At 51.0% G+C, this 26,248-nt stretch overlaps 1 long non-coding RNA gene across 4 annotated transcripts in view; it reads right to left on the minus strand.

Moving 5' to 3' along the window:
* LOC135187390 (uncharacterized) overlaps nt 1–14,033 on the minus strand; it is a 61,564-nt gene extending 47,531 nt beyond the window's left edge. For 3 of the 4 annotated variants that reach the window (XR_010307329.1, XR_010307330.1, XR_010307327.1), the window contains exon 1: nt 1,288–1,482. This is a non-coding gene — a long non-coding RNA (uncharacterized LOC135187390). Of the gene's footprint in view, nt 1–1,287; nt 1,483–13,944 lie in introns of those variants that run through there. The other variant, XR_010307328.1, reaches the window with a different exon arrangement.
* Between the last annotated feature and the right edge of the window lie 12,215 nt (nt 14,034–26,248).

Genomic DNA, 26,248 nt, shown 5'->3' on the forward strand with positions numbered 1-26,248 from the left:
AGGGTGCCCAAGGTAGGATCAAGGGCTACTCAGAGGTGCTGCCACTGGTTGTGTTTGCTTGATTGTTACCCCACACCCCGGGATTTAAAAGGCTGTCAGTTGGCACTGCACTTATAAGGATGGCTGCTACCACTGCAGCTGCCCCTCTGAAATATTCAAGAAGAACCATGGAATTGTTTTGGCTGGAAAAGGCCTCCGAGATCATCCAGTCCAACCATCAACCTGATCGGCACACCCACGGCCACTAAACCATGTCCCCAAGTGCCATGGCCACAAGGTTCCTAAACACCTGCAGGGATGAGGACTCCACCATCTCCTTGGGCAGCCTGTGCCAATCCCAGACCACTCTTGCAGCAAGGAATTTTGTACTCATCTCCATCCTAACTCTCTCCTGGCACAATTTCAGGCCATTTCCTCTCCTTCTAGCATCTGAGACCAGGGAGAAGAGACCAACCCTACCTGGTTCCAGACTCATTTCAGGAGCTATAGAGATTAATGAGGTCTCCCCTCAGCCTCCTCTTCTCCAGACTAAACATCCCCAGCCCCCTCAGCTGCTCCTCATGAGTGAGGAAACAGACTAGAAACCCAGGCAATACCAGGGAAAAGTGAGATTCTCCTTGGCCTGAGCCGAGGCGTTTCTGTACCCAAGTGGACACAAGAAACAAGCCCCATCCATCTCCCCAGCTGGCTCCTCCACGGCAGCACTCAGAGGGGGGCTAGGCAGGGGTGGTGCTTTCCACAGATCCTTCCACGTGGGGGGGCAGGAGCGGTGGTTGGCAGCCTCTTTCTAACCAAAGAAGTTGTCACTGTCACTTGGGTGTTAGCAGATGCCATGAACAATGAGCAGGACCCTGCGCCTCTACAGGCACTGTCAGCAGGCTGCGCTCCGCGCTCCCCGCCCTGCTCCACCCGCTGCTCCCTCCTGCTTCTCTCCCGGCTGCCTGCATCCCAAGTGGCACAGGCACCCGTCATTTCTTGTTTCCATCCAAGGGAACAAGTGATTTGGGGGAAGGGGAGAGGATGACCAGGGCTTTCTGACCTTTTCTCCTTCAATTTCATTCCTCTCCTCTGTGAAGAGAAACTGGCAATCAGGCTAGGTGGAACCGACAAACTCATCTGGGTACCACTCCCGTACGCTTACAATAACTGTGTCACTTGGCATCAGGGAGGAGCAGGCAGCGAGGCCATTACAGGCCCATGATGGTCCTGATCTGCTCTGCCCTCTTGGTGCTGCCTGGGGTGGGGTTATTTAATTGCCAGCACAGTTATGCCACCTGCACCAGGTACCTGTGTGCTCGGGGCTCTTCTCCCTTCCAGGTGGGATTGGTGTCTCTGCTCCTGCAGGACTCATCCTCAGGAGGCAAGACCTTGTGGCTTACGAGCTCATCAAATTCTTCACGGCGCTTCATAAACGGAAGCTACCTCAGTTATTTCATCACCATCTCACTGCAGTGATGGGGAAACTGAGGCACAGGCTCTCCCAAAGCCATACCGCAGCTGCAAGTGTGCCAAGCACCCACGCTCCTGCCCTGCTGCCTCGAAGCTCATCCGGAGGAAGTGGGGGGGGGAAGGGGGAAAAGGGGGAGGGGGGGAAAGTAGAAGAAGGGAAAGGAGGGGAAGGGACAGGGGAGTGAAAGGAGGAGAAGGAGGGGGGGGGGCGAGGGGGAGAAGGAAGAAAGGGGGGGCGAGGGGGAGAAGGAAGAAAGGGGGGGCGAGGGGGAGAAGGAAGAAAGGGGGGGCAGAGGGGAGAAGGAAGAGGGGGCAGGAAGAGTAATAATTATGGGAGAGGAAAAGAGGTAAAAAGGAGAGGAGAGAAAAGGAAAGGAGATTAAAAAGAGAAAAAAGTGACAGAGAAAATAGGAAGGAAAAAAAAATTAAATGCAGAAGAGAAGGAAACAAAGGCAGGAGAAAGGGAGGAAGGGAGAGGGTGTGGGAACAAAAGCAACCCGAGGAGGAGGCGAAGAGAGGGAAGGATGAGAAGAAGAGAATGAATGAACTTTGGAAGCAATTTATAATTCCTTTCACCTATATCATGAATTGAACACGCAAAAAAAAAAAACAACCCAACCAACCACCCAAGCAAACTAAAACCCGGGGAAGGCAGGAAGGGGAAAATCTCCTGCCTGGCATGCAGATTATCATTTGAAAAGATTCTGTTGCTATGTTTTTGTCCCTGGGTGATGAAAATGAAATTGTCTGATGTGTGCGCCGCGTTAGATTTACCTTCGCAGGGTTCACCCACAATCAGCAGAGAGGGGTCACGCCACAATATGTCATCTCACAGCTCCATCACACCAACTCCAATTTAGAGGAGGAGGTATTATGCATTTCAAAGGAACCCCCTGCGCGTGGCTCTTGTTACTGATCTATATCACAGCTCAGCTGAGGGAAGATTAGTTCTGCTGCAAGGGCACCCAGACTTATTTGTTTATGATTATATCCTCCTTAAGGAAGCACCAGCTTCTTCTTCTTTTTTTTCCCATGCCTAACGTAAAGTGTGCATTAAAAGGGTCGGGGAAGGGGGGAAGGGGGGGAAGGTTATAAAAGGTGAGAGAATTCCACACTCTCCCACAAGGAAAACTAATAGTCTTAGTCTCCCAAGTATCCTGCTCATTAAAAATAATAAAATAATAATTTAAGCACACACACACACACAAAAAAATCTCCATTTAAATGCAAATTCGAGTTTTAGCTGGGGACTCCCCAAAAAGCTTCTCCTGGAAGCACCAGGGAAATAGGATGCAGAAAACCTAAAATGGCTGACAGCAGCCCAACACCCGCAGAAAAGAAAGGAAAGAACAAACCCTGCGACGCTTCCCCTTCCAAACCCCCTCAGCCTTCCCCCTCCCCAGCCCCGTGCCCGCCGCGCCCCGCGGTGCAGCCCGGCGCAGCGCCGCTCCCCAGCGCTCCCTGCCGCACGCTTCCTTCACCTCGGGCAAAGCCCAGCCCAGGCACCAATCCACCCCCGCTCAGCCTTCCCGTCCTGCAGGCTCTGTCTTCCAGCGACGGGGCCCCGGAAAGGCCTCGTCTTCGGCCTCGCAAAGATGGGAAGGATTGAATGAGGCAGCCCCACGCCACCCAGCACAGCGCTCTGTGAGCTCCTTGAGTGCAGCTTTCGTTTTGGGGGTGGGCTCCAGGTGACGGGGGGCATCCAGTATATCACCACTGCTTCTTCAGGATGCACTGAAAGGGACCTCTAAAGCTCATCTAGCCCAACCCTCCTCCAGGCTGCTCAGAACCCCATCTAGCCTGACCCTGAATGTCTCCAGTGCATTTCTGCCCCTGTCCTCTGCACTTGCAGGGGTCCCAGAGCTTTGGAGGGTGGGGGCTGTGTAACCCCTGCTGCTAAAAAGCCCCTCAGTCCTGGGAGTCTGGACAGCAGAAAAGTCAGTCTCTGTGATGAGGGAAAGATGCAGAAGGGAAGAGTGGTGGCACCTCATGGTCCTACAGTGGTGGGGAGCTTCCCTGAAAGGGCTGTCAGGTACTGGCCTAGGCTGCCCAGGGGACTTGGGGAGTCCTCACCCCTGGGGGTGTTTAAAAGCTGAGGAGATGTGGTGCTTGGGAATATGGCTTAATGATGGCTTGGCAGAGAGTGGGTTGATGGTTGAGCTCGATGACCCTGAACATCTTTTCCAGCCTGAATGATCCTATGTTCAAAGCTGCTGAGAATACCCCACAGCTGCTACCCAACCAGCCCACCACAGATTCCCTTGGAGGGCTCCCCTAGCTGAGAGAGACCTCATGCTGTTGGGCACCTCCCAAAATGTAAAAAGCCAAATACAGCAACAAACCCAGGGTTAAAGGTGGAAATAAAGCATGAGGAAGATGAGGACACCTGTGACCATACTCACAGCAGAAGGGCATTTGCAGGACTTGTGCTGAGTTCCCAGATAGGAACACTTTTTGCTTATCACCTCCAGGCTGGCTTCCAACTTCTCTACCTGTGCTTAATGTATCACTGCTTACAATAAACAAGACCATTCCCATCCAGGAGATAAATGAGGGACCTGCAAAGAGCAAAATGCTCTCTGGCCTCATCTCTTGGCATCTCCCAGTCTGAGCAAACTCAGCATTGCTGGCAGGATTCACCAGGAGCTTGGCAGCAAAGGCTGGCTAAGCACCTTGAGGGTTTTTTTGCTGTTTAATTGAAGCTTTTTGCCAAAGTTTGCCAAATCTACACGAAATTGGAGGCATGGAATCACAGAATGGTGTTGGTTGGAAAAGCCCTCTAAGATCACTGAGTTCAACCGTCAACCTAAGACCATCGTGGCCATTAAACCGTGTCCTGAAGCTTCATGTCCACACATTCCAGGGCATGTTTTAATGGCCATGGTGGTCTTAGGTTGACAGTGGGACTCAGTGATTTTAGTTGCCTTGCCTTCAAATTATCCTGATGCACAGCAGTTAGACATGCAGAACTGAGAGCCATGCCCTTTGCAGGGACAGCAGCAGCAGTGGATGACCAGGCAAAGGTCTAGAGAAGGAAATAAGCCTGTTAATTAAGGGCAGAAATGGCTCATATTGGACTTGAGGCGTACCCTACATTGCTGTTTTCCCTCACCCAGCATTTGAGCTCCTGGTGGATCAGCAGGATGGCTACGGTACTCACAGCTGCAGCAGATCCCTCCTCTCACCCTGAGCACCTGATCCCCCTCATCCACGTGCTGGGAAACAGCCAGGAAAACTCCTGGTGTCACCAAACTCCTGAGCCATGCTGGGGAAGAAGCTCCCCCAGCAGCTCCCACCCACAGCATTAAATATTTTCCACTGAAGTGCAAAACCTTTACAGCATGGCTCATCGAGCTTCTGTCTGGACCAGACCTACACCAGAGGAGGAAGACCTGAGATGCCAGGGCTGATCACAGCTTGCTGAAACCTGGCTTTATCCAAAGAGCATCATGACCATCAGGCTCCATCCTGAGCAAGCTGGCTGCGCTGTCCGTGACATCGCAGCAGCCAAAAGCCCAGGGCAGGCAGGGAGGTGTCCACTTCCACCACCACCTCTGATTCTCCAGAATGTCCTCTTGGGATGGAAGCCAACCTTCCCTCTCTGCCTGCTGTCTCTTTGTGAAACCCCCACTCATTTCCCTACTTGGAGAGCTTGTAATACGATGGGTGAAAACAATTAAAGGAAACGGGCTGGTAATACCCATGGGAAAACATTTTTAGATATGATATTACAATCTTGTTCCCAAATTGGATTTTGCCAAGAGGAAATACAGTTTATTATAAAACACATTTTCTTTTAATTTAATTATATAATCTTTGGCTTCAGAGAAGGGATGCTTAAATCAGACCCATTTCATTTTCAAGTGTATTCACCCATCACCTAGGGCAAATTGGTTTAAATTAGTAGGTGACTGTGGAAGTTCTAGATATGTGCCAGACAAAAAAATTATCTGCAAACTCCATGTGAAAAAAGACCATTGCCATCAGCAGCAAAAATTACCAGGGCTGAGCAGAGAAGTACCTGGAGAGCAGCATTTGCTCTGATTTCGATGATCCCCGCTGCAGATCTCCATCTGAAGGCATTCTTTCCTTCCTCTTTCTTTCCCCCCACCTTTGTTAATGTTTTGCCAGATCAGTTCATCACACTGCATGTCTGCACTCTGCCAATAAAAACTGATGACCTGCAGTTAGTTTCTACCAGGTGCATTAAATTCCCATAACGTGAGCAGCTCTTGCTAAGTCTACCATAGCCACAGCTTTTGCAGAGATTACATTTCCACCCTAATGACAAGAGCGGTTTGTTCAGAGCCTGCAGTCACTGAGCTCTTCCTCTGATCCATCACGGTGACCCATGGCTCACCATGCTCCTGCAAAACAGCTCGAGAGGGACATCTGAGGCCACACCTCAAATGCTGGGTTCACTTTTGGACCCCTCACTGCAAGGAGGACACTGAAGAGCAGGAACGTGTCTAGAGATGGGCAAAAAGCTGGGGAAGAGTCTGGGGAACAGGGCTGGGGAGAAGCAGCTGAGGGAGCTCAGCATGTGCAGTCTGGAGAAGAGGAGGCTGAGGGGAGACCTCATTGCTAGCTACAGCTCCCTGAAAGAAGGCTGCAGTGAGTTGGGGGTGAAATTGTGCTGGGGGGGTTAGGTTGAAGACTAGAGAAAATTTTCTTCACTGCAGGAGTGGTCAGGGGGTGGAACAGGCTGCCCAAGGAGGTGGTGGAGTCACCATCCCTGGAGGTGCTCAAGAAATGCGTGGCCATGGCACCTGGGGACATGATTTAGTGGCCAGGATGGTGTTGGACTGGATGATCCAAGAGGGCTTTTCCACCCCAAATAATTCTATGATCTAAGTAAGCCATGAATAATTATACATGATTATTCCAACAGGTGTTGGACATCCACCTCCTTCTGAGCCACTGATGTCCTTCCTTTAGCCATCCAATTCGGAGAGGTAGCTGGACCATTCCACAAGAGCAAACCCCGAGCAACCCAAGCCTGCTGTGATGCAGGTGTTCTCCTCCAAGTGCAATGAAAACAGATGATCTCAGCCACCACTGGTGAATAAACATCACAAGAGGCTGTTTCAGGTCTTTGTAGTAGCAAATCTCAGCACTTAACTAGTAATGCAATAAGTCCTATCAAGAGCAGGCTGAAAGGTGGAATAAATTTCCTGGAGAACAATATGGGTGATGTATGCATATGACCAACACACAATAAAACTGTAGAATGGGGGGGGGGGGGGGGGGGGGGGGGGGGGGGGGAGGGAAAAAAAATGCATACAGTCAATACAATAAAATCAGCACAAACAGAGGCTGTGTAAGCAAATAAATCCCACAAGCCAAATATTTTACAACGCTGAAGTGCTGAACATTTTTTTCCCCCTCCTCAAGAAATCTTAGACTTAATAAAAAAAAAAAAAAAAGCAACCAAAAATAGAAGAAGAGGAAGGAAAAAAAAAACCACACACAACCCCACCACAAACTATTGGACTGTTTTGCATCTTGGTGTATTGTGAAGGCATCAGCGGCTGTCTGCACAAATTACCATTCATCTAGGCGTTGTTGTGGAAATTTTCAAGGGATTTGCAGTAATTATATGACAAAATGCTTGCAAATCTCACTCATTGCTGAATAGAAACACACGGGTCAAAGATTGAACACTCTCAGCTTGGTAATTTGTAAATGTCAATCAGACGGAGGCCACGGGAGAGGCAGAGAGGCGGAAGCGGTGAAAGGCTGAGCCGGTCCTAGCAACCAGAAAAAGCCTTTTCCATGCAGATTACAAAAGGCAAAGGAGACTTTCACTTGCCAGCCTTTTTTCTTTCCCCCTTGCCTTCCCCCCCTCCACTTATATTTCCTTTTACTCCCTATCTTCCCCCCCTTCATTTTTCCACTTTTTTTCCTTCTTTCCCACCTTTTTTCCCTCCTTTCTTTTTTTTCCTCCCTTCCTTTTCCCTTATTTTCCCTTTACTCCTCTTATTTTCCCCCTCTCCCCCTTCTTGTTTCCTTCCCCCCCTCCTTTTCACCCTCCTTTATTTTTCCTTTTTTCCAAACTCCATTTTCCCCTTTTATTTTCCCCATCTTTCCTTGTTCCTCCACTTTTGTCCTCCCTTCTTCCTTTTTCTCCCTTCCCCCCTTTTCTTTTTTCCCCTTCTTTCCCCCCACTTTTTTCCTCCCTTTTTTTCCCCCCCTTTCTTTCTTTTTCCCTCTTCCCCCCTTTTCTTTTTTCACCTCCATTTTTTCCTCCCCTCTTCTTTTTCTTCCCCTTTCTTCCTTCCCCCCCTCCTCCCCTTTTCTTTTTTCCCCTTCTTCCCCCCCCACTTTTTTCCTCCCTTCTTTTTTCCCCCTTTCTTCCTTTTTCCCTCTTCCCCCCTTTTCTTTTTTCACCCCCACTTTTTTCCTCCTCTCTTCTTTTTCTTCCCCTTTCTTCCTTTCCCCCCCTCCTCCCCTTTTCTTTTTTCCCCCTCTTTCCCCCTCACTTTTTCCTCCCTTGTTTTTTCCCTCTTTCTTCCTTTTTCTCCCTTTCCTTTCCCCCCCTTCTTCTTTTCCTTCACCTTTCTTCCTTTTCCCCCCCTTTCTTTTTTTCCCCTTCCCTTTTACCCTTTTCTTTCCCCCACTTTCCCCCTCTTCTCTTTTTATTCTCCTCCTTCCCCCACCCCAACCTTTGTTTTGCTTTTTACACCAATTGATCACCTGGCACCAAGAGGAGTAGGTAAAGCAGCGGGTGGGAGGGAGGGAGGGGAGGAGAAAGAGGGGAGGGAGGGAAGTAAAGAAAGGAAGGAAAAACAGTTTTATTTAAAGTGGTGAGATTAAATTAACTGATACATACATTGGCAGAGGTAGATCGTTTGTGCTGTAATAAATATGGGGCTCCTATCTTCCCCTCTCCCAGACAGCAAGGGAAGCAAAATAAAATTAAAAGATATAACAATAAAAATTATAAATGCATTGCAGGCCCACAGACCAACAGCCTGCAATGAAGTGAAGCCTGCTGCTGCCTGGGGTAGCAGCTTATCTCTTGGGATCACAAACAGGGAATGGCAGGCAAGGTGAGAGGCTCCAGTGTCCCCCTCCCAACCTGCCCCACAGGGACACAGACCTTCTACAAGAAGTCACAGCATCACAGAGTTGTTTTGCTTGGAAAAGCCCTCCAAGATCATGAGGTCCAATCCTCAATCTGAGACCACCGTGGCCAACAAACCATGTCCCCAAGCTGGAGTTGGAGGTCATCTAGTCCAGATGCCCTGCTAAAGCAGGTTCTCCCAGATTGGCCTGCACAGGTAGGCACAGAGTGAGAATATTCTGGTCCAGGAAACTACACTCTCAGAACTGAAAACCTCAAACACCCCAAGAAGCTATCAAGCCTTTACTGTGAGTCCTTTGTGCCCCAGGTTCTGGCTGGTGCATGAGCTTTCACCTTCTTCTTGTCACACCAGTGATGCCAATACACCAATTCAGGTCACTTCATCTGCTCCAAGTCACATCCAACCTTTCTCAAATTCAGCATCATCTGGGGCAAGTTTCAAGCACAGAAGAAAACAGTGAAGCAAACAAGCTGCAGAGATATGTTCCCCATACAAATGGTCCCTGTGACACGGCGAGATGCCACCACAGACTGGGAAGGGCTGGCATTGGCCAAACTGCACAGGAAAGATTCAGCACCAAAAGCATTTCACACAGAAACATCACCTTGGCTACTTGGCATCTACCAAAGCAGAGAGGGGAGGGACAACAAAGAGAGCGTGGCAGAGCTGAAGGGAAATGCAGAGACTGGAGCAATTCTACAGAACTGAGTCAGGAGCAAAGCTCAAGCTGACCAAACACCTCCATGCTAATCCATGATTTCCTCCCCCCTGCCCATGGTTATGGGAAGGGATGACTGGTTTCACTGGATTAGAAAAGTCACCCTCCTCTTCCATGGCCAGTGAGTTGAAGTGAAAGGAAGTCACCAGAGGGCACAAGAAATGTCATCCAACTGCCTCCCACCCACCTGGTGCCTCCATCCATCCTCTCCCGGCACTGCTGGGATGGCCCAGGCAGAATGGCTGTGATGGGCCAGGATTTCTCCCATGCTTGGCATGGGGGATACTGGGGAAAGAGGCCAGAAGAGGCCATTTTGGCATGATGTAAACCCTAAGGAGATGCTGTTTCTGTGCTGCTGTCACTGGCTGAGCTCCCAGCCCAAGCCCTGCATGTGCCAAGAGAACAGTGTCCAAGGACAGATGAAGGGAGAACTGGAGAATAATTTCAGTTGGAAAAGACCCTTCCAGATGACTGACTCCAACCATTCTCTAACTCTGGCAAGTGTAGTGCTAAATCACTTCCCTCTGCACCACACCTGTGCCTCTTTTAAACACCTCCAGGGATGGGGACTCAACCATCACCCTGGGGAGCCTGTTCCAGTCTTTGAGAACCCTTTCAGTGAAGAAGTTTCTACTGACACCCATCCAAAACCTCCCTGGTGCAATATTGAGGCATCTCCAAATGCTCCTCAAGAAGTGCAGAGGCTGTTTCTCCACCAGGACTACAGCATCTTTACCAGCAGAATCACCATGAGCATGCAGCAGCCCCCAGACCTACCAGGAGTTGCCTCCAACCAGCAGTTGGGTACCAGCCAGCTCCACCTTCTCCATCCTTCCCCTCTTCCACCCACAGCCCCAGCTTCACTTCACATAGTGTAAGTTCAGCCTGGAACCAGCTCCTGAACTTTGCAGGGGGATTACTGAGCGGCCCCTGGCACTGGGAATGCACAACTTGCTTGGCCACTAGCTCCAGCCTCAGCTGGATTTAATGAAGCTGGGGCAAGTGATGCAGTCACATAAAGCCACGAGTGTCACAAAGAGAGTCACAAACCCGAGACAAGCCACCAACTGCTAAACACACCCGAGACAGGCAGCGCCGCTCAGGTGGCAGAAACCACTGATAAAACAGAGCCATCTGAAGCCATCACCCTGTGAGTTACCAACTCCCTTAGTTCACAAGTCACACACGTCCCTTCATGGCCCCCAGCCCTGTGGTCTGCCTCGAGAGCTTTACATCACAGATCTTGTTCTGCTGTCCCATGTACACCTGCACTCAGCACGTAGGACCAAGGACCTCAGTCCATGCTGCAGAACCTCTTACAGCCTCCCAGTAAGCAGCTCCACTATGACCACAGGTGATGCCTTATTTGACCAGCACCCTAAATATCCACCGAGTGCATAACCCACAGAATTCCAGCATGGAGTGCTTGGAAAGGACCTCTGGAGAACATCTAGCTCCAACTGCCCTGTTAAAGCAGGCACACCTGCAGTAGCTTGCCCAGGATTGCAATGACCAGGAGGGTTTGGAAGCTCTCCAGAGCAGAAGACTCCACAACCTCTGCAGGCAGCCTGCTGCAGGGATCCAGCACCCTCAGCATCATGAATTTTCTTCTCCTGTCCAGATGGACCCCGTCAGGTTCTGATTTGTGCCCGCATCCTGGCACTTCAGGACGTGGTTTAACGGCTGTGGTGGTCTCAGGCTGATGGTTTGACTCAGTGATCCCAGATCTTTTCCAGCTAAAACAATTCTATGCTTCTATCTGAGGGTGTGTGGTGCAGCTGCTTTGCATTTGCTCACCCTAACTGAAGTCAGGCTTTGCTTTATCAAGCTCCCCATCATCCTGGAACAATTTCTCTCAAGGTTCTGTATGTTATGAATATTCAGTGGAACAATTAAACACCCTGTTCACAGCTGCTTGTGTTTACTGCTAGCCCAGTAAACCCCAACAGGTTAATGATGAGCTTTAATATGGGAATTTAAGATCATTTCATCTATATATTGGCTAAAAGTTTAGCTTCTCCTTTAAGCCTCATCAATTTATGGAAAATAAAGCATGCTGGGGCTGTAAGTCAGAGGTTTGTGCCTCCAGAAATGTCACATCTGGGATTTTTTGCCTTAATCCCAGTACAAGAGGGACAGGGAACTACTGGAGAGAGTCCAACAGAGGTGATAAAGATGCTGGGAGTCTGGAGCATCTCTGTGAGCAGGAGAGGCTGAGAGCCCTGGGGCTATTGAGTCTGGAGAAGAGTAGCCCCAGAGGGGATCTGATCAACGCTCAGCAAGAGCTAAAGGGTGGGGAGCAAGAGGATGGATGGGGCCAGTGACAGGGCAAGAGGCAACAGGCGCAATCTGGAACTTTCAGTGTGAGGGTGCTGGAGGCCTGGAGCAGGCTGCCCACAGAGGCTGTTGAGTCTCCTCCTCTAGAGAGATTCCAAACCCAGCTGGATATCATGATCCTGGGCAAGCAGAAGGGTGGGATAGGTGATCTCCAGAGGTCTCTTCCATGCTGAGATTCTGGAATTTTCCCATTTTGGTTTTGCCCACAGTATTAGAGGAAATAAAAGTGAGGTGTGATGTTTTTTTCCTGGGGCAATTGTTGGGTGAAGAGAAAGAAAGGTGGAGGAGCACAGTGTGGTCTGACTGCAAAAACCTTGTTGGGATCCAGAAGTCATGAGGAAAAGACCTTTACCAAAGATTGTAACCTAGCCAGGAAGCCTCTTAAGGGAAATTCTAATTCGTGCCTCTGCTTTGCCATGGGATGAAGAGGCCACAGCAGCAGCCTGGGCTGCCTCAGATGGGGCCACCAGGGCTGGGATTTGATGATTAACCTGCTCCACCAAGACCTCTTTGCTGCTGAGAAGAGGCTGGCAGAGACACGCAGCGAGAATGGAAAGGAGCAGCACAAATCAGGGGAGTTTATGAGGATAGCTTACATTAATTTTATCCTTTATGGGCAATAAACCTTTGCTGGTTCATTACTGGCCACTGTTAACTTTTAAACGAGTTTTTTAACATGTAGGGGAGGTGCTGCCCATCCCCACAAGCACTGCTCAGCTTCACTGCCTGCTCTCACCATGGGGTAGAGGTGGTTTGGGGGGACAGCAAGGGTCTGAGGTGGGGTTTGTGGGTTTGAGGTGGTTTTTAGGAGACAAAATGGATTGGAGATGGCTTCTGAGGGGACAGCGTGGGTTTACTGTTGGCACAGAGTAGGGAACACAGACAGTCATCTTCTTATGGGCATAGAAAGGCCATTGCTGATCCAGAGCAGGGACTTCCTCTCCAAGACTGAGGTCCTTGATGGTCTTGTAGTGGCATAGGATGGGGTCCCCCTATCTGAACTTGATTTGTTCGTAGCTTCCTGCATGTCCCAGCTGAATTAGACACTTAGTGTCATTGGTTAGCAACTTGGCAGAGTTAGAGAATGGTTGGACTCAATGATCTTAAAAGTCTTTTCTAACCAAAACAATCCTGTGATTCTATGAATTTTACCTTCCACTTTTGGAAGGAGTGTCCTGGCCTGGTTAACTCCTTTCTGCTCACAAGACTTCAACCAGCCCCAACAGCTCAGGGATTCCCCTGTGTGCCCTACTCCCAGTCACAGAAGATGATCCCATAACAAAAACACAGATGCTGAGGCTTCCCATTCCTCTCCTCTGCCCTGTGTTGAGCTAGGAGATGAGCAGCACAAACCTTGACCAGAAAAGCATCCCTAAAGGACCAGGGCTGAGGTGGTAACTGGCTGCTGCAGACCACCTCACTGCCCTCAACGTGGCAAAGACAAACCTCACTTAATTTTCTGTCTGCCTTGTTCATCCCCAAACACCCAGTAAAAGGCAGGGCCACGGGGTCAGGAAGGAACTGCAGAGCAAAATATCCAACTGCAAGCAAAATTGGCAACAGAAGTGCAAGGTTGGAAAATAAAGAAGAGAGGAGGACACCCAGCACTGCACACCCCAGCACTGCCTGATCTCTGGTTTCATGATGGCTAAACAGCACCAACTTGGCTGCAGAATTCCCCTGGCTCTGGAACAGAGAAACATCCTCCTCAGAACTATCTGAAGTTTTGGTTAATGCAACAAAAGATCATTTTCACATGGAATCAGTCCTGAAACAGATGACTGTTCAGAACTATTGGATGATGCATAGCTCAGCCCTCTGAACTAACAATCCCCCAAACACACAGTGGTGAAGTGCAGGGTGGGTGTTTGATGCCTTTCTCTCAGCGAGGTGGTTAACAGCACAAACAATTAAGAACTGTCTCATTTAGCACTGGAATTAATAGAGCTCTCAGAATTTATACCCACTAAGCTGCTATTCCTCTAGCACAGCTTTAACATCTTCACAGGCTGAGCCTAAGCAAAGTTCCACCTCTGTTCAAACTACTCAAAGGAGACAAGGAACTGAGCACAGCCCAACCCAGAGATACACCCAGAGGGTAGGCGTGGGATTAAGGGATACCATCACTGGGGGTTCAGTTTATTCCCTCCCAATTTCTGGCACAGATTTAATAGAGTGAAGTAGTTCAGGGTAAACAAAGGAGGGCAGCCAGAACAGGGTCTCAGGGGTACCCCCTATGCCTCTGGTAAAACTTCTCTTTGCAAGGAAGTAAGGGGAAAAGAAAAGGAATTATCAGTAAACCAAAAGCCAACAGAGGGAAACAAAATCATCAGGAAAGGAACAAAAACTCACATCCTAAGACAACAGATCTCTAATCCTCTTCAGAAGGTTCCAGGTTGAGGGCAGACAATCACAATGGCTCCAAGAAATAAGCTGCGTTTTGGGATAATCACCTGTGAGGATCCTCAGCTGAAGCCTGTTTGAGGAGCTGAGGCTCTGGAAGAAAAGCTCCACCAAACTGGTAACTGGCAGCAGCTGAGTGCTTCCTCCAACGATCTTGCCGAGTAATTAAGGCACAAATTCATTTAGCAAGCATTCCTTTCTTGGTGGCTTGGGTTAGCTCGGCAGCATTGCTCAGCACACACAAGCCCCAGTAGCAGCCAGGGCACTTCCTTAATTTCCCTGGAATGTTTGTCTGTGCAAGAGAAACAGTGAGCTCCGTTCCAGCAGAGAGCAGGTAAGAAGGTGGGGAGATGGACTCAGCCCCTGCCACGTGGAGCTGCACTTGTGGGCAGTTCGGCCTGGACCCGGCTTGCTTTCCCTCACCTTGAGGTGGAACCTGCTGCGTTCCACTTGGTATCTGCTGCCCCTCGTCTTACAGAGTGCTCAGGGGTTGGAATGGGCTGCCCTGGGAGGTGGTGCAGTCGTGGAGTCTCAGAGTGCCATGCTCTGGCTTTAATGGCTGTGGTGGTGGTGGTTGAACTGGGTGATCTTAGAGGTACTTTCCAGCCTTAATGACTCTATGATCTGTCACCTATCCCCAGACCAGACTCTCCATAATTGGTGGAGGAGTGACCCAAAAAAAGGGGAGGGGGTCCTCCATTTTCTCATCACTTTGCCATGCCCCAGTACAATTCCCAGGACAGTCCAGTTCCATCTGTGTCTCTCATGGGAAGGACATGCTGGTAGTCAAAGAGACCTGTACCACCATGAGAATTTCCAGACCTGGCATGGCTGCATCTTACACCCTGGAGGGTCCAACCCAGTCCTGCTCCAGCTCTTCACCAGGAGTGCACTGAACCCTCACTTGCTCATTGCACATCACCCCCATCATGACAGGAGAAGCAAAGGGGCTTTCCTGGAGCTGGATTTGGTGCTTGGTGCTTCCCCTCCCAGTTCCCATCGTTTCATCCCTCTGGGAGATGACAGGGTCCCAGGGCTCGCCCATGGGTGCCGGGTGGGTGCCCACACATCTCCATGGCTAATATCAGAGCTCCATCTAGTGCTGTGCAGCCCCCACCCCCCCTCCTCACCACCAGCGTCGGAGGAAAGGGGAAGGGGGGAGGGGAGGGGGAGGGGGGAAGGGAAGAAAAAAAATTAAAACATATTAAAGGTGTTAATAAGAGACTTATTTAAACGGAGTCTCACATATTGAACATTAATCACCTCGCAGTAAAAGTGTAATTAAGGAGTCACTCTGCCTTCTGGGGAAGGCTCGCTTGGAAGCCGGGAGAAAATGGGCTCTTTATTAACACAAATTATTTTATTTGGCTAAAGGTAATAATTCTAAGTGAGGTCAACGGGCTCCGTGCACACGCGAGCGGCGCCGGGGCCCGGGCAGCGTTTCCATGGTGACCGAGCCGGGTTCATCCTCCGCGGCAGCGGCTTGGCTCTGCCGCCAGCGCCCGGCTGCTGCTGGGGAGGGAAGCAGCCTTCTGCTCAGGCAGCTTCAGACTGCGGGCTGGATGCGACCCTCAAAGGGCATCTTGTCCAACCCCTCTGCAGGCAGCAGGGACACCTCCAGCTAGAGCAGGCTGCACAGGGCAAGGCTGATCTCCAAAGTCTCCAGGGATGGGATCTCAACCACATCCCTGGGCAGCCCGTGCCAGTGTCACCACCCTCACTGTGCAGAACTTCCTCCTGATGTCCAGCCTCACTCTGCCCTGCCCCGGTTTCAAACCATTCTCTCTTGTCTTATCCTCACAGGCCCTTCTATCTCCAGCCTTCCTGTAGGTCCCCTTCAGATATTGGAATGCAGCTCTAAGGTCTCCCTGAAGTCTTCTCTTCTCTAGGCTGAACAGCCCCAACTCTTTCAGCCTATCCTTGTAGAAGTACTCCATCCCTTTGCTTATCTTTGTGGTCTCCTACAGACCAGCTCCATCAGGTCCATGCCCTTATGGTGTTGCAGACCCCAGAGCTGGACACAGTACTCCTGGGGAGGTCTCACTAGAGCAGAGGGACAGAACCACTTCTCTCCATCCACTGGCCATGCTGCTTTTGATGCAACCCAGGATGCCACCAGCCTTCTGGGTGTCTGTCACAGAACCAGAGAAACATACAATTGTTCCAGATGGAAAAGACCTCTGAGATCACTGAGGCCAACCATCAACTCAACACCACCATGGATGGCCATTAAACCATGCCCCCAAGGGCCATGTCTGCATGTTTGTTGAATAGCTCCAGGGATGGTGACTCCAGCATGTCAGTGGCATCTCTGCACTGCACCCCACTGAGGACTACACAGGAGAAACCTCCCTGGCCAGCTTTGTACAAGTGCTGTGTTTAAAGGGTGGTGGCACTGATATCAGCATCACCACCACCTGCCTGGGGCTGGGGTCTCATGGGATGGCACCTAACAAATGTTCTTCACATGGGACAAGCAGGACCAGCACATTTAGATTGGACATTAGGAAGAAGTACTTTACTATGAAGGTGGTGGAACACTGGAGTGGGTTACTCAAGAATGTGGTGGAGACTTTCAAGGTCAGGCTTGACAAAGCTTTGAGCAACCTGATCTAGTTGGGGTTACACCTGCTGACTGCAGGGGAGTCGGATTAGATGACCTTTAGAGGTCCCTTCCAACCCAGTGCATTGTAGGATTCTATGATATTGCTTTCTATATTTTCCAGCACAGCTACAGCTTGGGATGGTTGTGGGATCCACATCCATCCCAGCCACATCCATGAGAAGTGTCCTGCCTCACCCTCCCACCAGGAAGCTGGAATAAACCAACAAACTGCAAACCCAGAAGGAAAACCTCTTTCAGGGCTGTGCCTTCAGGTGTTTTCCAGACAGAAACACACTTTCCCCCCCAGGTTTAGCTGAGTGTATGGTGTCCCAGCAGGCACCAGTTCCCAACAAGTCATTTACCCATGAGCTTTTCCAGGCTTTTCCATCATGGAGTGTCCATCAGAAGCAGGGAGCAGCATATTTGAAAATGCACCTCATTTCCTAAAATCAACTCTAACAAACATCCTGGTGAAAAGCCAAGAAGGTTTGGGCTGCAAACCTTCATTTTCCAAGCACACCCCTATGCTTGGAGAGTTCCCGAGGTATCCTGCCTCCTGCAGCTCATTGTCTGAGCAGGGAGTGATTTATTTATCTGTCTCCCACCTCATGCCAGCCTTTCTTGCCCAGTTTGACTCGAGTGAAGCATTCACTTTTCACTGCTGTTTCACCTTTTAGTGCCAAACGAGAAGGGTTGTAAGGCTGGAGATGAGTGAGACAGGACAAGGCATGTGTCAGCAGAGCTGTGCCAGCACCCACGGGCCTGCCCTCCTGCCTTGCTGCACTGACTCTTGGCTGACTGATGGACCACATCCAGCCCAGTGACCACTCTGGCATCACCAAAACGTGACCAAAGTGTGATCGTGGCTGTCACTGAAGTGTGACTGAAATGTAAGCGTTGCCATCATCCAAATGTAACTGAAACGGGATCACTGCCGTGCTCAAAATTGGACCATGGCCACCACCAAACTGTGACCTCAGCCATCACCCAGCAGCAGGAGGAGTGCACCGACCACCCCCCCATCCTAATAAACCACCCAGCCTTAACCTGCCCACCCCTCTCCACAAGGCACCCTCTCAGGGGGCTGCAGACCCGAGGGGTCTCCAGCAGCCTCTTCACAACTTACGGTCAGGCCCCGGAACCTATTAACACCTCGTGGAGATTAATCAAGCAGAGAAGGCAAAGGCAGGGCTCTAATTAGTTGCTGGTGATAACTATATTTGTCATCTTCTCCCAATTAGTCTCCTGTACATTTTGGAGTTAATTGCACCTTGTTCTTCATTTCCATGCCATCACGTGCACACATTCTGCCCAGTCGTTAGCAAAACTGAGACCAAGCTGACATTAAACAAAGACAATCTTTCCATGTCCAGCATTAACACAACTGAGCTGCTGCTGCTGCTGGCCTAAAGGCATTTCCTTACACCCTTCATATGGCTGCTCCCCTGGGATGGGGTCCTCATCCCCCTGGCACTGGTGACGCTGGGGCCATGCATGAGTGGCACTAGAGGCTGTGGTCAAGGTATAGCCTCCAGGTCCCCTACAGAAGGACGAGATGCTCTGGTCAGGGTATAGCCTTACAGGTCCCCTACAGAAGGACGAGATGCTCTGGTCAGGGTATAGCCTTACAGGTCCCCTACAGAAGGACGAGATGCTCTGGTCAGGGTATAGCCTTACAGGTCCCCTACGGAAGGACGAGATGCTCTGGTCAGGGTATAGCCTTACAGGTCCCCTACGGAAGGACGAGATGCTCCCTCCCTGGAGCTGTTCAAGGCCAGGTTGGCTGATGAGAGGTGTCCCTGCTTATGGCAGGGGGTTGGAACTGGATGATCTTTAAGGTCCAAGCCATTCTGTGATGGTATGATGGGACACTCCTCAGGGTTTCTCTCCTATAGAATCACAGAATTGCTTTGGTTTGGAAAAAACCTTCAAGATCATCCAGACCAACCATTCTCTAACTCTGCCAAGGCTGCTGCTAAACCATGTCCCTCAGCACCACATCTCTGCCTCTTTGAAACACCTCCAGACACAGCAAATCAGCCACCTCCCTGGGCAGCCTGTGCCAGGCTTTGAGAGCCCTTTCAGTGTTTTTAAGGGTCTGATTTCCACAGGCCTGCCCTGCAAGCCTTGGGTCAGGTCATATCCAAGGAAATGGTGATGGGACTGTTTCACCTCCCTCGATCCTGCTGCCAAACCTGCCCTGGGGTGGCAGGGACAGGCAGCCCTGCTCAGCCCTCCTGTCCCACATCACCCTTAGGACACATCCCGCCTGCTGCTCTCCAGGGGCTGTGCCCCGTCCCTGTGGATCCAGATCGGAGTATGGTCAATATATTGATGTGCAAGAGAAAGCTCTGACCAAAGCTGCTGCCCAGTGACCTGCGGCTGCCTCCCGCTGCCTTTAACCCTTCAGCTGCTGCACAGAGCTCAGCAGTAGGGCTTAGAGCCTCCAGTCTCCCCATCACCCAGCCAAGTTGCCACTGATGTGGCTGCTGACATCCAGCCACATCTCCCACCTGCCTCCTGTGCCTGGCTGCTCAGTTGATCACCACCTTGGTGTATCAGCCTGGGCACGTCACGACAGCTTACAAAGAGCCAGATGTGGAGGCAGCTGGTCATCAGCCCCTGCCACCATCACTACAGAATTCAAAGCCCCTCATGAATGTGGAGCCTCTCTCCTGCCAGAACCATCCTCCCCCAGCCACAACCCCACACGGGTCCCCCAGCCCAGTTAAGCCACCTCTGTGAGGAGACAAAGCCAAAGTGATGGCCCAGTGCACCAGAAGTGCAAGTGGTGCTCTGGAGCAAAGATATGATGGGACAGCCTGCCCCACACTGCCACCATGATGGCCCCCACATCCCACGGGCTCTCACCATCACTGGGCTACCCCAGAAGATGATGTTGGTGCACCAGGACACAGCTACATCTTGGGCACAGGACCACCAGAGCTGCTCACACTTATTGGTGGCAGAGGCTGGAACCAGCCCCAGCCCCATCACCACCCAGCTCAGGCCCCCCCCACCCCTACCTGGGCAGCTAAATTTGGCCCGTGGAGCACCTAGTGCCAACTCCTGGGCACCCAGCAAGCTGAAGGAGATGCTGGTGGTCAGCAGCTCCACACATGGCAATGCTGGTGCTGAAATCCAAGGTCAGGCTCATAAAGATGAGGGGACAGGGAAAAGCAGTGAAGGAACTGAAGAGTCCTACCTGTCCCTGAGGAAGAGGCTGAGCACACAGATCATCCCTGCTGCCCAGTGAAAGCTACAATCCCACTCCAGGCTGTGCCTTCCCTAACTGCTCCAGGGCTCAGCGTTCCAGTGCCGGCGCCACAGCCGCTCGCTTCCCCAGGAGGAGACTGCTGCTGCGGAGAGAGCGGGCGCAGGATGGAGAGGAGGGAGGAAAAGTGGGGAAAAAATGGAATCAGGGAGTAGACAAAAAGTGTGTGAGAAGCAAATTTGGAGAGCAATCAATGGCACGTAATTGGATTTGATTTTTCTCCACGTTTTGTTTGGCTGGGGGTTACAGAGAGCCCCAGAGTGCAGCGGGGAGATGGCGGCACGGAGAACAGGTGCGGATCACGAGCCGGTGGCCACCAAAGCATGACAGCTCCATCACTGCTGCCAGGAGCCACAGCAAAATGAACATATAAATAAATAACAGAGAAGCCATGCAGGGAGGAGATGGGCATTTGCTTATTTACTGCTTTAGCTGCTGCTCCCCTCCAGCCTGGGCACACAAACTGCCCTGTCAGCAGGAACGGGGATGCGCCCAACAGCTGCCTGCAGCCCTGGCTCTTCTCAGCCCCCTGGCTAAAGCTCTCCCAGGCCCTAATGAGTCCTGCCCAGCGTGGAGAGGTGCACACAATGATAGCAATCATGTGAAGAAACCTCCATGTCTCCACTGTCAGGGATGCTCCTACACCCCCAACCCCAAACCTTCACCATCCTGGTCCAGATCCCAGTGCAAATCCAACAGAGGTGGATGGTCACCAGAAAAGGAGAAGAGATCATCTAGAATCAGAGGATCATCATGATTGGAAAAGCCTCTAAGACCAAGTCCAACCAACAGCCCAACTCCACCATGGCCATTAAACCATGTCCCACAGTGTCATGGCCACTTGACCATCTGGTGGTGACTCCATCGCCTCCTGGGCAGCCTGTGCCAATACATAAGAACCTTTTATGTGAGGAAATTTTCCCTAATCTCCAACCCAAAGTTTCCCTGGAACAATTTCAGGCCATTTTTTCTCTTTACATCACCTGAGAGTAAGGAGAAGAGCCCAACCCCACCTCACTGCAACCTCCTTTCAGGCAGTTGTGGAGAGTAATCAGGTCTCCCCTTAGCCTTCTCTTCTCCACACTAGACCTCCCCAGCTCCCTCATCTGCTCCTCACCAGCCCTGTTCTCCAAACCTTTCTCCAGCCTTGTTGCCCTTCTCTGGAAGAGAAGCCCCTCAATGTCTTTCTTGGAGTGATGGGCCCAAAACTGAACCCAGTGTTGAAGGTGCAAGTCAGAGAATGCACTGGGCTACCTGAAGGGAGGCTGTAGCCAGGTGGGGGTTTGTCTCTTCTCCCAGACAACCAGCAATAGAACAAGGGGGCACTGGGGGAAGTGTAGGCTGGATGTTAGGAGGAAGTTCTTCACAGAGAGTGATTTTCCATGGGAATGGGCTGCCCAGGTTGGTGGTGGAGTCGCTGCCCCTGGAGGTGTTCAAGCAAAGCCTGGATGAGGCACTTAGTGCCATGGTCTAGTGACTGGCTAGGGCTGGGTGCTAGGTTGGACTGGATGAGCTTGGAGGTCTCTTCCAACCTGGTTGATTCTATGGCTGGAAGGGATCCAAAACCCCCCCTTCAGTCAGCAGGGACATCCCCAACTAGATCAGGGTTGATCAGAGCCCCACCAAGCACCTGTCTGTGCACACACAGGCACAAGCACCACGTCAGGTGCTGCGTTGCCAACTATTGCTCTTCACCCTCTAAAGCTGGAAGGTCTTTTGCTTTTTACCCTTTAACCTTGAAAATGAACCTAAAAGGCAGGGCACCGTGCACATGACTTGCTCAACTAAATTGCATCCTTAATTAGGAACACCCTGGGCTCCTGTGTGCTTCAGGCCACGCCGCCCCAGCGGACACCCCCATCCTGCTGATGAGTGGTTATTGAACAGCAGACGACAATCAACACTAATTAAATACTCAGCTGTGGAGAGCAGACACTGTTTATCACAAAAAGTGCAAGAGGAGGGGTTGGGCATCTCCTGTTTTCTATAATTAGTTCGCAATATTCCCCAGGCGGCTGCAGAAATCGAACTCGGCTCCGCTCGCATCTGTTTGGCACAGGCAGACAAAGGCTACCGTGGTCGAGGGAGGGGATTCTCCCCCTCTGCTCTGCTCCTGTGAGACCCTACCTGGAGTAACGTGTCCAGCTCTGAAGTCCCCAGCACAAGAAGGATGTTGATCTGTTGGAGATGGTCCCAAAGAGGCCATGAAGATGATCAGAGGGCTGAAGAACCTCCTCTATGCAAAGAGGCTGAGACTGTTGGGGCTGTTTAGCTCGGAGAAGGTAAGACTGGAGGAAGTTCTTCACCATGAGAGTGCTGAGAGCCTGGAATGGGTTGCCCAGGGAGGTGGTTGAGGCCCTGTTCCTGGAGCTGTTTAAGGCCAGGCTGGACAAGGCTGTGGGCAGCCTGATCTAGGGTAGGGTGTCCCTGCCCATGGCTGGGGGGTTGGAACTAGATGATCCTTGTGGTCTCTTCCAACCTTGACTGACTCTATGATTCTAAGACTGCAGGGAGACCTCAGAGCAGCCTTCCACCATGTGAAGGGGCTACAGCAGACCTGAGGAGAGACATCTGACAAAGACCTGGGAGTGATTTGAAACTGGAACAGGGTAGGTTTATGCTGGGCATCAGGAGGAAGTTCTGCACAGTGAGGATGAGGAGACCCTGGGACAGTGTGCCCAGGGATGTGGCTGAGGCCTCATCTCTGGAGACACTCAAGGTCAGGTTTGATGGGGCTCTGGGCAACCCAATCTAGTTGTGGATTCCTTGCTGAATGCAGGGCTGCTGCACTGGATAACCTGCAAAGGTCCTTTCCAAACCAGTGCATTTCATGATTCTATGGTCAGATACTTATCCAGGAGCTGCTGAACAGCTCCCATCCTGCAGCCCCACACTAATGTCAGCCACCTTCCTACACACTTCTGGTAGCACAGATGAGCTTCTGGTGAAGCTGGGTTTTCTAAAACACCAACCCCAAGCATTGCTCTGAAGTTACTATGCTGGTAGGGAGGGTGTGCTGCTCCAGTAGTGCTGTGACAGCTCTCTGTAGGAGCTGCTGGAGCTATACAACATCCTTGCTGTCACTTGTAGGCACAGCATGCACTTAGGTGGACACAGGTGTCTTTCTGAAGGCACTACATGAACAGTTCATCTTGCCAAACTTTCTCTGTGCGGGTGACTGAGTCCTGGAGCAGGCTGCCCAGAGAGGTGGTGGACTTTCCATCTCTGGAGTCATTCCAAACCCACCTGGATACCATCCTGTGCACCCTGCTCCAGCTGAATGAGCTCTGGCAGGGAGAGTTGGACTCCATGATCTCCAGAGGTCCCTTCCAACCTACACCATTCCATGAATCACTGATCACAACATTCACATTTTCCTTGCAACACTGTCCCCAGCCTGACCCCACAGCAAGGTGGGGCAGCCACATCCCCAGCACCGTGAGGATGCTCAGGAGGATGCTTGGGTGATGCTCAGCAGTTGGTCTAGCAGGAACACGAGCCCTGGGGACACCCCTACTGTGGCCCACTGCAGCTCCTTGCCAGCAGCCGTTGTTTCCCAGCCCTGGCCCCTCTTGATCCGTCAATACTGGGAGCAGTGGCTGCAAAGAGCAATCGATAGGCAACCTCCACCCCTCTGGGTGCTGCACTCTTTGAGTCAGGCTGCTGGGGAAGGACAAGGAACCACATGGAACATGTTCCTTCTCTGCAAAGCCAACCCCAATCGTGTAGTGACAAGCAGCAAGACAACAGAAGCTTCCAGTGTCCTGCAGAAACAGCAAGTGCCAGGAGCTGGGGAGGAGCAGAGCCCAGGTGTGAGCATGCCCTGCAGCATGGCTGTGACAGAACCACAGACTGGTTGGGCTGTCACCCCCTGCAGTGAGAAAAGACACTTTCAACTAGACCAGATTGTTCAGAGCCCCAAACAACCTCATCTTGAACACTGCCAGGAATGAGGCACCCACAACCTCCCTGGGCAACCTGTTCCAGTGTCTCACCACCCTCACTGTCAACAATTTCTTCCTCATCTCCACTCTGAATCTCCCCTCACTCAGTTTGAAACCCTTATCCCCTGCCCTAGCACTGCACTTTCTGATGAGGAATCCCTCCACAGCTTTGCTGTAGCCTTCTTAAAATACTAGAAGACCATCTTGGGTTCCATCCACTGCACTTGACACTGCTAACCATGTACAAGCTTCAGTAGTAAAATACACAAGGAAAAAGAAACAAAAGATTCAAGCTCAGCCTGGCTCAGTAGCTCTGATGGGCTCCCAGCCCTGCACACAGCAGGTGACAAGGGCTTTGCTCCCTCTTGCTCTGGTCACCAAGAGGGAAGGTTGGCTGGGGATCAGCACAGTTGATCTTGGCAAGTTTGGAAGTCACAATGAATAGTAAATGATGCTTTCAGAGCATCACAGAACCATTCTGGTTGGAAAATGCCTTCAAGATCACTGAGACCTAACACTCCCATGGACATTTAACCATGTCCTGAAGTGCTATGTCTATGCATTTCTTGAGCACCTCCAGACATGGGAACTCCACCACCTCCCTGGGCAGCCTGTTCCAATGCCTGACCACTCTTGCAGCAAAGACATTTTTCCTAATCTCCAGTCTAGCCCTGCCCTGCTGCTCCTTGAGGCCATTAAAGTCCTGTACCCAGTAAGAAGCTGCACCAGTCTACACCAAACCAATCCAGGGAGAACTTTGTATGAAGATGGCACTTTCCATCCAAGAGAGGTCAAATCACTTGTATTAAGACCAGGAATTTAGCCAGACTGGCTCCCTATGAGACAGAGAAGGGCTGAGATCTTCCAGTCATGGCCAAGACATCACTGTGACACTGGTGCCACAGGCCAGGCTGTTCTGGGATGGTGACAGAGCAGCAGCTGCTGCTGTGGATGTTGGTGGTGCCACTGTTATGGGTTTATATAACCAGACCCAGAACTCAGCTCCCTGCCCTGCTCACTGTGATCTACTCTAAATACCTCTGATACTTCTGGTAGTAAACAACCTCCAAGACTCATTTCTTTGAGCAGCAGCAGATGGTCAAGAGCATTTCCTGAAATTGAATATTCTAATGGATTTAAGATCGAAAACATTAACATAATAATCTGGTTTAGATTCTGGGAGGGAAGAAACCTACACAGAAACTGCTTCTTTTCAGCTATCTGAATTAAAGAGTAAATCTTCAGGTCCTTTAATTAGAAACAAACTCTTTGCTGCTTCAGATCCATGAAAGGAATGAAAAAAAGAACTCCCCAGTGAGGCTGAAGGCCACAGGGCTGAGTGAACTCAGCAGCAAGTTCACTGCTCACAGCCCAGCAGTGGCTGGGTTGGGATGCTTGGGGGCTGTGTGGCCACACTCAGCTAGGGTCATGCCTGCTCTGTCGACTTGAGATCTGGCTGACCCCGGCAGGTCCCCATCAAACAGAATCATAGAATCAACCAGGTTGGAAGAGACCTCCAAGCTCGGCCAGTCCAACCTAGCACCCAGCCCTATCCAGTCAACCAGACCATGGCACTGAGTGCCTCATCCAGTCTTTTCTTGAGCACCTCCAGGGACCGTGACTCCACCACCTCCCTGGGCAGCCCATTCCAATGGCAGAGCCAACACAATCTCACATCTCCAGCTTGGGCTGGAAGTCTGCAGAGCTGCTCAGGGCAGGCAAGTGCTGTCAGACTGGGACAGTCTTGCGGCCTTGGAGCTCTCTGCTGTGGGGTGTACCCAGGTCTGCATCAGAATCACAGAATTTCTTAGATTGGGAATGTGATGGTTTGGGTGTTCCCCACCCCCCCATACTTTGGAAATCACCCAGACTAGACTCAGCCAGCTCTGGAAATATGAATGAAGCTCATATTTACAGCTAGCACAATATACAAGCAGATATTTACAGTATGTACAGAAATATAAATGATAAAAGGTGATACAGAAACACAGCAGCCCTCTCAGAAACCTGAGTCCCCAGGAGGGGCTCCCAACTGCCCCTTCACCTTCCCCCTGCCCCTCTCAACCTTACCCCAGTCCCAAGGAAGAATGGAGGTTTGGCCAGGGGGGTTAGGAAGCAAAGTGGATTAGCCAAAGAAAAATAGAGGGTGCAGTTAGAGAGTAAGCTGCAGCTCGGAGCTCACCATCAGCAGCAAAAGAAGTGCTCTATCTGTGCTTTGATTCCTTTTCTACACATCTCAGCAAGCCTATGAGCGAAGCAGACATCACCACTGTTTTCCTTCCACAGCCTGTAATCTAGTTCTTCTCACCAAAACATTCTAGCTAGGCTCAAACTAGCACAGGAAAGACCTTCAAGATCATGGAGTCCAATCGTCAGTTTCACACTGACAAGTCCTTGACCAAAGCAAATCCCTCAGCACAACACCTAACC

This window comes from Pogoniulus pusillus, chromosome 27 (genome assembly GCF_015220805.1).
Source record: "Pogoniulus pusillus isolate bPogPus1 chromosome 27, bPogPus1.pri, whole genome shotgun sequence".
Classification (NCBI taxonomy): domain Eukaryota; kingdom Metazoa; phylum Chordata; class Aves; order Piciformes; family Lybiidae; genus Pogoniulus; species Pogoniulus pusillus.